Source organism: Palaemon carinicauda, chromosome 8, assembly GCF_036898095.1.
Source record: "Palaemon carinicauda isolate YSFRI2023 chromosome 8, ASM3689809v2, whole genome shotgun sequence".
Classification (NCBI taxonomy): Eukaryota; Metazoa; Arthropoda; class Malacostraca; order Decapoda; family Palaemonidae; genus Palaemon; species Palaemon carinicauda.
This window is the reverse complement of record NC_090732.1, coordinates 86,125,288-86,137,541: the sequence shown is the minus strand read 5'-3', so window position 1 is coordinate 86,137,541 and position 12,254 is coordinate 86,125,288. Positions and strand designations below refer to the sequence as shown.

At 35.6% G+C, this 12,254-nt stretch overlaps 1 protein-coding gene across 5 annotated transcripts in view; it reads right to left on the bottom strand.

Annotated features, from left to right (window-relative positions):
- LOC137645794 (trichohyalin-like) overlaps positions 1 to 12,254 on the bottom strand; it is a 996,644-nt gene extending 984,390 nt beyond the window's left edge. The window contains exon 1 of one of the 5 annotated variants that reach the window (XM_068378737.1): positions 12,121 to 12,254. The gene's annotated coding sequence lies outside the window, so the exon portion shown is untranslated. The other 4 variants (XM_068378740.1, XM_068378739.1, XM_068378743.1 and 1 more) reach the window with 4 other exon arrangements.

The window sequence follows — 12,254 nt, the reverse complement described above, 5'->3', positions numbered from 1 at the left end:
AAGTACCCGTCTAAGGAAGTTGAAAACATTTTGATTGTCGCTAATAGCTTTAAGAAAGTAAACCTATAAAAATTTAAAACGGTTTAAACAAAGACAAATAGAATAATCTGTGAAAAGAGATGTGTTTTGAGTGTGGGTATGTAGAACGCCAATCCTAAACATACATTTCATACCTATATATAACAATTATAAAATTTACAAGCAATTTCCTGTTATCCTACGTAACAAACCTTCGGAAGAACCACAACGGTTTCCACAAAAGAGCCATTGCACTAATATATTTCTCTCTCATTTATATATAGATACACCCTGCTTAGAAAGGAAGATGCCTAAACAATCTTTAAATATAGAAACCACGTGTACGGTAAGTCAGCTCTGGCTATCGTTTGACACGTACACCTACATACACACGCACACACACACAAACGTCATCGCGGGTTGAAGGGTTGGATAACGCAAAGGGTTTCATAAGACCGATGAAAAGGTGAAGGTATAAAGAAATGACCTGCTTTACTATTGGTTCTTTGCTTCTAATTGCATTTTTCTAAAACTATACCCATTTTAAGAAGTTTCAATGGATTTCATTATGCATTCAAATAACATGTATATCTAATTGAACATGATTATGTAAGAATAAATACGAATAAGAGTGATACCTACACTGTTAAAGATTTGCCGTAAAAACGGTAACAATCCTGGAACAAATGTTGCCAGACATTTACCGTTATAAAACCGGATATATTGACGTAAAGGATTGATATCACGGTCACCAACCCGTAAGAGATAATAACAAAGTAGGGTAAAGCTACGGTCGTCTGTATTTTACTGAAATCCCGCTGAGAACAGTATAATTTTACGAAGAATTTCCAAGCAAAATTACGGTTTTTTTTAACAGTAGCAAGGTCATTTTTCGGTTCAGTGTTACAAGATATGGAACCCGAAATGTGTGAAAACCGTATATTTCGTTATTCCGTGTCTATCTTTACTTCCATCAGATGTGAGCTTCTGAAAGCCTTTGGGAGACAGTATGATTAGTATTCAATTTTTACAAACAGCAAAATTAAATTTGTAATCGTCAGAAGCTACTAAATTTAGATTATGCTTATTTTAGCACAATTCAATTAAATGCCTGCAGCTCATAATTTTTATTTAATAAAGTTATTGTCGACATAGGTTGACGTGTCTCTCTTCATGTTGTCAGGTAATTTTTTATGGATAAAAGCAATTTGAATCGTGCTTTTAACTCGTATTGGTGTATAATTTTGAAATTTATAATTTTGCAGAATAATTTTTTACAAAAATCCATATTTTGGCGGCCATTTTGAATTTTATGATCAGTTACTCAAAATATTTGAAAAGGGTGCGTAATCATATATCATTTGGGGTCAAGGAAAATAGTTAAGAACAGTAAATAGGTATAAAAGCCAATATTTTACTCATAAATACCAGTTTTTGTCTGCCATTTTGAATTATAGCCGTATTGTAGGTTTTTCGTCACCTAGTCATCAATTATCAAAATATGCAAAATTAGGTTAAAAAAAAGAGAATCAATATGCAGAGGTAAAACCAACATTCTATCTACTAATGCAAGTTCTAATCAACTTTTAAAACCTATGAATTACGTGAGTTTTCTTTCAAATGTCAATCAGTATTAGAAAGTACTTTCACAATGCCATGAAAAAAAAAACACGTTAGATAAACTGAGATATTGATTTTCTGCATTAAAATTAGTATTGTACTTAAAGGTGACATTCTGTCTCGATTGTTTATATTCATAATATTGCAACTAAAAGTAACTATTCGTTCAAATGTGGTTATCATAATTATGGATATTCATAAAATTCTTCGTCATCAGATTGGATCCCTGCAATATCATATGTGTCAGTCTTCTCACTTGAATTTTCTCCTGTTACATGGCACATTTCTTTGCATGTTATCTTGCCTCTAAAGCAAATGCAGACCCGAGTTCCACATGTTCCGTGACAATTGCTCTTGATAAGTTCATGATAGCAGATGTGTTTGTTGATGGAATGGGGAACCATTTCAGACCAGTCCACTGCCAGCTAAACATTCCATTCTTCCCATCAGGCAAGGAGATGATAGGTTGGTGAGCATGTCTCTTAAGCAAGGTTTAAACTAAGGCTCTCAACAAATGCTGTCTGAAGGCTTTTGCCGTTGGAGGCATCTTATCTTCTTGAGCTATTTTTTTTTTTTTTTTGGTGAAAAAAAAAAAAAAACATTAACTGACCAGCTGGAAGTGAATGTGTGCCTTTAGCATAAACAAGTGTCACAAATCTGGCCAGTGCTGCCTCTTCTGAACTTGAAAGATTTGAGTTTTCCCCCGAAGCCCTGGAGGCCCTGGTGATATCTTTATCATGACTCATGTAAAGTAAGAAAAATGTTACATCAGCTTTTCTTTCAACGATTATCAAACTTTCCGGCAGCTTCACAACCAGTCATTGCATACCAACCCAGAATGCATGCAGACTTTGCAAGACCTTGGTAACTGTAGACACCTGTGATGTCAAAGATCTTGTCCGGCCAGAACATGAAGGTAATATTAACCAAAGATTTCTTGTGGTACATTAACCGTGGTTCAATGATGATTGTAGACGTGCTCATTTGGAGAAACAGGAGGCCTATCATCTTTGGAAGGGTAACAGATCAGATTTGACCTGGAACAACTACAGTATACTCAGCTTCGAGCTTATGCTCAGAGAGTTTATGCCTCAACTGAAAAGGAGTACAATTTAACCATAAAAGAAACACTTTCTGGTACAACTCGGGAACATAAATGGTGGTCTACCCTTAAATCTGCACTCTTTGGTATAGATGCAACAGTTCCTCCTTTACTTAAACCAGATGGCTCAGTCACTCACTGTCCAAAGGAAAAGGCAACCTTTTGGCTGATGTTTTTGACAGTAAACAGAGTAATGAAAAACTTGAACTTCCTCATTCCTGTTTTCCTGAGGCTAAACTAACTAGTTTAGCTTTTCGATCTCGTGAGATTAAAGCTCTGTTGGTGGACCTTGATGCTTATGGAGGTGTAGACCCAAATGGTATTTTTCCTTTGTTTTTTATAAAGACAGCAGATTACTTAGCTCCAAAGTTATCTGTTATTTTGCGCAAGTTAGCAAGAAGAGGAGCTTTTAGCACTAGTTGGAGAATTGGTAATGTTACTCCTCTATGTAAATGTGTTTGTGGTAGCTCAAATCCCACTGATTACCGCCCAATTTCCATAACTCCCATATTATCTAAAGTTTTTGAACGTCTTCTGGCAAAACGTCTTAATAGGTTTGCTGAAGGTAATCACCTACTCCCTAGTTTGCAATTTGGTTTTCGTAAAGGCCTTGGAACATGTGATGCCCTTCTCACAATCTCCAATGCTGTACAGAAATCCCTTGATTGTGGTCGGGAAGTTCGTATGATTGGCCTTGATTTTAGTGCTGCCTTTGACCGTGTTAATCATGAGGCCCTTGTTTTCAAACTGAAACAGTTGGGAGTGGGTGGGTCATTTCTTAGCATTATTATTGATTTTTTAAGTAATAGATCTCAAAGAGTTGTTGTTGATGGGCACCATAGTGATTATAGGAATGTGATATCCGGTGTTCCACAGGGTAGTGTTCTTGGCCCATTACTTTTCATACTATATACACATGACATGTGGTTTGGCCTAGAAAAAAAGCTTGTTGCATATGCAGATGATGCTACTCTCTTTGCATCAATTCCATCACCTGAATGTAGATCTAGGGTTGATGAATCCCTAAATAGAGATTTAGCTAGAATTAGTGCATGGTGCAAATTATGGGGTATGAAGTTGAATCCTAACAAAACTCAAAGTATGATTGTAAGTAGGTCAAGGACGGTAGCTCCTCAACATCCGGACCTCAGTATTGATAATGTTTCTTTAAATATGTATGACTCTTTCAAAATTTTAGGTGCGATTCTCGACAGTAAATTTACTTTTGAGAAACATATAAGGTCTGTGTCTTCTTCAATTGCACAAAAAATAGGCTTATTGAGAAAGTCTTTCAAGATTTTTGGTGATCAATCTATTCTGAAGAAGTGTTTTAATTCTTTCATTCTACCTTGTTTTGAGTATTGTTCTCCTGTCTGGTGTTCAGCTGCTGATTCTCATCTTAATTTGTTGGACAGAAACTTACGGTCTATTAAATTTCTTATTCCTGATCTAGATATTAATCTCTGGCACCGTCGTTCAATTAGTTCATTATGTATGTTGCATAAGATTTTTCACAACTCTGACCATCCTTTACATTCAGATCTCCCTGGACAATTCTATCCTGTTCGTAATACTAGGCAGGCAGTTAATTCTAATAGCCAGGCCTTCTCCATCACGAGGCTCAATACTACGCAGTACTCTAGAAGTTTTATTCCAGCTGTTACCAAGTTGTGGAATGATCTTCCTAATCGGGTGGTTGAATCAGTAGAACTTCAAAAGTTCAAAGTTGGAGCAAATGCTTTTTTGTTGACCAGGTGGACATGAGTCTTTTTATAGTTTATTTATGACATATTTGTTTTTGATGTTGTTAATAGTTTATATAGGACATGTCTGTTTTGACGTTGTTACTTATTTTAGAATGATTTATTGTTAATTTGTTCTCTTCATTTTTTTATTTCCTTATTTCCTTTCCTCACTGGGCTATTTTTCCCTGTTGGAGCCCCTGGGCTTATAGCATCTTGCTTTTCCAACTAGGGTTGTAGCTTGGATAGTAATAATAATAATAATAATAATAATAATAATAATAGGACATCTGTGTCAGGACTCCATAGATGCAGTACACCAGAGGGTCTTGCCTGTTGTGTGAAGTGTGCAGTAATGGCGAGGATAATTGTGTCTGTCTCATCGTGGTTCATCTGCAGGCCTACCACTTCCTCTACACAGGTACCAACGTTTGTCCATGTCACACTGCATCTTTTATTATTTGTGTAAAGTTATATACAACCGCTCCTGGTCTTTGTAGGCTTGAGTGAGTTTGTCTGCAAAATATGTAGTAAGTTCTTATTTTGTTCTCTCATGACTTAGAAATTGTTTCATCCCAGTCATTGCCAATTTGTTTGATATACTTACAGCATAGTAAGTTCCAGTTCCCTTTTGTCTTTTGGACCTTATTGCCTGTTTCGCGACTTGTCTGTTTATGGATCAAAGATTAAACGAATTACATCATAATGGTTCATCTTCTCCTTAATTTTGTCATTGAATGCCCTGCTCTAATCGGAAATGGTTTGCAGCTTTGAGCTGTCAGGAATCAAGTGCAGGACTGCCATTTCATCAATGACTATGCACTTATGTGAAGGTGCAAATAATGATACCAGTTCATAATGTAATTGATGAACTTCGTCCATGTCCACTGGTGTGTCGCAATCTTCTCGGCCTCTCATCAACAGATCCTACATTCAATCACATTGAAAATCTTCTGAGTCTAGTGATTCTTGAGATGCATAGTCTTTTTCACTGTTCCATCTTTACAAGGGTAGGAAAAAAGCTCGTACTGGCCAACTGTCTGCTCACCAATGCTTTGGGATGATCTTGACACTATTAAGATTTGATCTAGGAGGTCCCGTTCTTCCTCCAGGTAGCTCTGAGATTCATTCGCAAGTGATGTTTTTTTTCTTTTAGGGCTTGGCTTGGAAAAGGATGGCAGATTATTTCTAGCTAACCTTTCCCACAAAACCAACCAAATGCTTTTCAATGCGATCTGTTTCGAAGTTCTTGTAAAGTGATTTGCCTTTGGCAGCAACTCGTTTGCAATTATTTAAATCACTGATTTACAGATTATTCATGTAAACCATCACTGAATATAACATTTGCAGTGGCATAGCAGTGTCGACAAGAATTTCAGTGTTTTTAAATTAGAAAGAACTATGTAAAGGCGTCTGAGTCAGTGATATCTTTACCGAATACGACTCTGACTCCGGCCAAAATTAGCCTGAACTCCGACTCCTGACTGTGATTTCAACTTAGACTCCACACCCCTGGGAAAACCTTTGACATTTTAACAAATAATACAACATACATACTGGCAAATACCGAAAACGTACGATTTTAACTTATGTCAAAAACAAGCTCACTGGGGTATTTTCTCTGTTGGAGCCCTTGGCCTTGTAACATCCTGCTTTTCCAACTTGGGTAATAGTTTAGCTACATTTAAAATTTGCCGTAAAAAAACGGTAAAAATCCTGGAATAAATGTTGCCAGAAATTTACCGTTTAAAAACGGATATATTGACGTAAAGGAATGATATTACGGTCACCAACCCGTAAAAGATAATAAGAAAGTAGGGTAAAATTACAGTCGCCTGTATTTTACTGAAATACGGTTGAGAACAGTTATTTTTACGAGGAATTTCCAATTAATTTTTTTTTCTTTTTTTTTTGACAGTGTACTCTATACTAGCTTCCAATATATATATTCAATATTATTACGGTTTCAAACTCTGAAAACCCACTTCTATAGAGACACTAAGGGGCTTGAACTAAACATCGAGTAACAAACAAACTTTTGTTTGGTGAATACAGAATATGTATGACTGATTAAGTCTGCAATTGTTAGGCATTATAAATAAATACAAACGTACAGTATATCATCGTAAGCGATTCGTTACCCAGTGTTAAAACAATGCACGGAAGTTTAACAATGATATGAAATAACTATTTATTAAAACATATGAAGGTCATCAGCAGTGATTTCTTCACAATATGGTAGGACTTGAATCACCAAAAGAACTCAATGATTAGTACTAAAAAGATTCAAACAGCAAGATAGATTATTTAAGCATAAAACTTATGAGTCCCACTAACCAATTACAACATTAACACAACCGTTTCAATACCACGATGGAACAAGATAAAATTCAGTTTTAAAAATGTATCATTAACCCAAGAAGAACAATAATGCGACATAAGTATAACATTATACTGGAAAGAAGTTAAAAGATAATTTACTAGGATGTGGCACCGAGTGGAATATGTTTCTGTAACAGCATTTTTTTTTTTTTTCAAAATAATAGCCTTGTTTGCTCAATTCTTCCAGATTTTATAACTCCAAGTTGTGTTTTAATTGCTCAAGTCTCACGATATGTATAAGTAAATAAACTGTGTGATAATGATTACCAATTGATATTCTCATCACTCGACGTCAACCTTTAACTGAATTGTATGTTCAGGTATGATCACTTCGAACATGCCCTTAAATATCTCATGCACTTGACAGAGAAGAGATTTTATATTTCTTCAACTAAGGGATCAGCTGATCCATTTTTCAGTTTTCATAACAATTCAATAACCCTTTTAACCCCAGAGGAATAATACCATCTAATGAGTCAAAAATTTCATTAATGTCATTCAAAGGTACAAATGTCAAAGTAACCAAATCTGTGAAAACAGTACGTACAGTTGGACACGGGAATTCCTGGTACACGTTTCTCTGAAGAAGTGCACCCAACTACACCCGTACTACACGGAGAATTCCTGTTTCACCCCGCCCACCACCTCTTTCATGTATTCCTACGCTATCTGTTGGGTTACTCGCCGCAAAGTAAGGGTGTCACAGAGTGCACTTCTTCGGAGAGAGATGGACCAGGCACTCCAGTGTCCAATTGTACCTCTTCATGCAGGTGTGGCAAATAGATATTGAATCTTATGCCACATGCCTCGACTCACGACAAGAAAAAAAAAAAAAAGATAGCCAAATATCTCCACTAAAGAGAACAATATTTTGGCAAGACGGAGACGACTTCGACTAGCAAGTTTACTGTGGTTCCTTCTTTCATTATTAGACGAAGGGCATCGTTAAACGCTCAATGTTTTTTCCTGAAGTTGACCTTGAAGAAATTAGTACAAACTAAATTAGTACCCGATAATGGGATTAGATCATATAAAACATGAACGTCCTTAAGCAATTAAAAGCTAGTTATATTTTCATTAAGTGCAGGTGAACTAAAATGACGAACACCCATTTTGATCATGAGATAAATAGTGGCCTCATCGAGCGTGTACTTGAACAAACGACCCTAAAAAGAAAAAAATTGGCAAATGTCCCAAAATCCATTTTCTATTTTGTTGAATACTTCTATGCACAACCTGTTGTGAAATACTGGCATTACTACCTTCTATTGGTACCAAAACTATTCGGTAAATCTGAACATCCTGATTCTTTTATTAGCACCAAGGCTATTTCAAGACTATTTCTTTATAATAGTTACCAAGAAATGAAACAATTGCTTATTGAAAGGTCAGAATTATATCATATCTAGCAGTAAGACATTGTTTTTATTTGTGATTTTTTTCTATACGCCTACAATCATTTAGTTTGTTCAATAGGTATTAAAATGGATGACAGCCAATACCTTTTATTAATGCAGTTATTATTTCACAATTATGATATTTTCTTTAATTTCAGACACTCGTTATATAGAGCTTTCCTGTAGAGGAGTAAGCTTTAATTATGTGATATTTATAGATTTTTTCCTCCACCTTCTGAGTTATATAATTCGAAGTATTTTTGCATTAATTTACTGTTTGGTTTAATACTACACAGTTTTTCTGTTTATATATTGTATGCTTGTAACATTAATAACCATATAATCTCTAAGCTAATAATGCAAATATCGTAACAATAACAATGTTTCAGTGTACATAACTGAATACTGCAGATGCTGAAAGACAATCAGAAACGATTTTGAAAAAGGGTACAGCGCAATACTCAATGCCTTATGTAAACCACATTGGCCTGTCCTGACACTCTTGTTTGACTATTCTCTTTACTTAAAGGCCAATCTATTCTTCGCCCAAGGCAAAGTGACTGCAGTTTTCTAACTAGCTTTTCTGGTTGCAGTTCAATAACTGAAATTAAAAAAAGGGAGTTTCAGAATGGTAATGTGTTTCAATCTAGGGGAAGGACAGTTTATTAGACGAGATGGCTAAACATTTATGCACCGTCCAAAATTACAAGTCTCTTTCGGGGGTTCATTTATGATCTTTGCGTTGAGAAATTTTATCAGTTATGTCTTAGCTTAGTGATCTAAATGTTCTTGCAACTTTGGATTAAAAATCTGTGAAAATACACAGAAACAAAATCTATCTTCAAAAAACAAGAGACATCATTCAAGGATCTATTTAAACCTTTCAATCTGAGACTAACAAACACTCGTAGGAAATTTATCGAGAAGAATTTTACAGAATAGGAACTCATTTGTATAAAAAGAAGTTTACAAACCATCACTCACTGACACCCAAAGACTATTTTCAACAAATAACCAATAAGGGGGATACATCTTTTAGTCACGAAAATAAAGGTTTAGTCTTCATCAAACATACTGTACTTGAATCGTTCAGGCACCAGGTCCATGTTGCCTATCTTATGCTAAGGAAGATCAAGAACTAGACAGTCACGAATGTGCACCATGCGTACTTTGACTCTTGTTTCTATAATTGGGAAGCCGTTTGTATTTTCTATTTATTCATTTATTTACTTATTTTTTTTTTTTTTTTTTTTTTTTGCCAAATATCACTTTTTGCCTATTTTCTCCATTTACGCTACATTAAGATATAGAAAATGCTTTAGAAAACTTCAGGATGGTTTTTGAGTGCATTTCACAAAGTCAGAATATCATTTTCAGCTCAATCTTATCTTCCTAGCTTAAATCAAAGCTTCCGTAAGAGAGAAGAGACCACAAATATCTGTTCACCAGAGGTAACAGAAAAATCCCGAGTAATGCATTTTCAAAGTGGTGTTATAGTTACCTCCAGTTACCTTAATATATAAGGAAACACAACACGGATTCGCAACCACTACTGCCTATGTTGTCTAAAGAAATGTTGTCCTTTGAGATAAAAGTACATTGGGCGAGATGTACAGTAATTAAGATAAAAGGCATCATGAAGGAAAAGATCGAAGACTCGTATAACCTACCTCAAATACGCCGCTTTCTAACTAATTTTAGCTCATAGTCCCAATCATTAACTAATTATGACGTGTGCTAAGATCAAATTAATCATTTATTTTTTCTTGGCATACCTGTGAACTTTATTTGATCTACAGCAACGTTATTGTAGATAAACTAGGACTGTTTACATCGTCATGTGTTAAACTTTTTTTTATGGTTTATTTTCTTTTTAATAAACTTCAAACTAAGATTCATCAATAACGTGAAATTTTTGTTTCACTTGAAATGGAACGAGTAAAAGCTTGTAATGAAGTCTGATTCCAGGTCTTAGTCGACAGAGTTCGTATTCAGTTAAAATATGGTTATGAGACTAAAATCACATTCGATTGTATCCCAATGACATCAGATTTTAGATTTTTCTATTTCTATTTTGGGCACGAGAGGTATATTAATTCATGGAGATATCCGTTGTGATGACGTGATATGTACAGTGGCTAGAAGCACCGATAACCTCACAGTCATCAGCCTTCATGTGGCAGGAACTACGGCGAAAAGATTTGTGCTGCAAAGAGAGCTATCTTTCTCAAAGAATGAGGAAACAGTGTCCCTAACAATAAAGTACATGAAGAGGGTCAACTAACAGGAAAGAATATGGACGACGGTTTCCATTACAGATACGGAGAGTCATTGGTTCATTGGGGAAGATGCGAAGATTTCCACACTGACTGGTGAGATTTGCACACGTTGCCCCATGACTGATTCAATGATGACAAAAGGAATGTTGAGGATATTTATGAAACGTTTAATAACGAGTTTTTTTTTTTTTTTTTTTTTTTTTTTTTTTTTTTGACAATTATTATGCTAATCGCTATCAAGAACGAAGATCAATGAAGATTTCCCACGAAAGATCCTAAAACTATTCTTATAGATTTTGATTTTACACGATAAATTTCATGCTTCAGAATGCTTGAAACTACATTATTAATATGAGTTATAACACCATTGGAAATCTATGATTATGAACAATTTATCCAAGACTTAAAAGAACCTCAAATTGTAACATATATTCTTCCCATGATCGTAAGACTATTATATTAAAATTCAACATACTAATTACAATTGTGAAACGGTTCAGTGTTGTATGTGATAGTATTTTATGAGCCAGTAAGAAGAGCAAATACTGTTGGTTCAATAGAAGCCAACAGCTGGTTTTAACAGCAACCTCAAAGACAAGCTATGGGATGATAGCTCATCCGAATACTTTTCCCTGTTCAGATTTATTTTCCAATTCAATACGGTCTGGTTTTAATAGTCTTAAGGGCTGCCTCAATAGCTCCTTTTTGGTGTTTTAGGGAAAAGTAATGCCTCAAAGAACGATATAATAACGCATCCGTCTCGCCATCTTTATCTCAAGGGCAGTAGAGAAGAAGGATGACGGATATCAAAGTTATGCGTTCGTTTCCGTTTGTGGTCCTAATACTGAAATACTTCTACTGGCAATTCTTCTTTCCTAATAATCAAGCGGTTGGTGGGTCATGTAGTGATGAGTCCGGTTCGAGAGAGTGAACAAGTGTTGAAAAGGTACAGGTTTGTATGCTTCATCTTAGTGCTCTTAATACCACAGTAAATTCCTCTCTCTCTCTCTCTCTCTCTCTCTCTCTCTCTCTCTCTCTCTCTCTCTCTCTGCCGTGCCAAATGAAGACCATTAGCCAGCCCAGCCACTGAGCGTTAGTTGGCCGACAAATGTCACTTAATATACCTTTTTTTTGGCTCCAAGGTGAATGGTGAATTGAATCTCAATGTATTTTGAACTGCACAGTCCAAACAACTTGGATGATTTCACTATGAGAGCTTTCTACAGGGTCAGGATTTTATCTGATACACACAAAATAATACTTTAAATGTGTAGTGATCATATTTTTTCAAAGTTTTCGCTCACTTTCTCTTCAGTTTTAAGGTACTTTCATTTAACAATTTTCGAATCAAGGTCGGAAACAAAACATAAACAATACTCGAGCGCAAGCATTATTGGGATCTTTAAATTCAGTTTCAAGTTCACCATAAAAATAACCAATAGAAACTTTCTACATCAAGTTCAAAACCCCGAATAATTGAATTATAGCAACTAATGCATAAATAGACAGGCTTTTGAAATGTATTGACGTAGTGATACGTAGATAGCTTAACTATGATAATAGTTTCTTTGTCCAAATACTTCTCGTTTAATCTCTGTCTTCATGACAGCTCGGACATACGGCACCGCCGCGTGCGACCGCCCAGCGCACATTCGAAGCGCTCCGGAAACTTCACCACAACCCGTCAAATACCGAACTGGCTCATGTGTCTCGT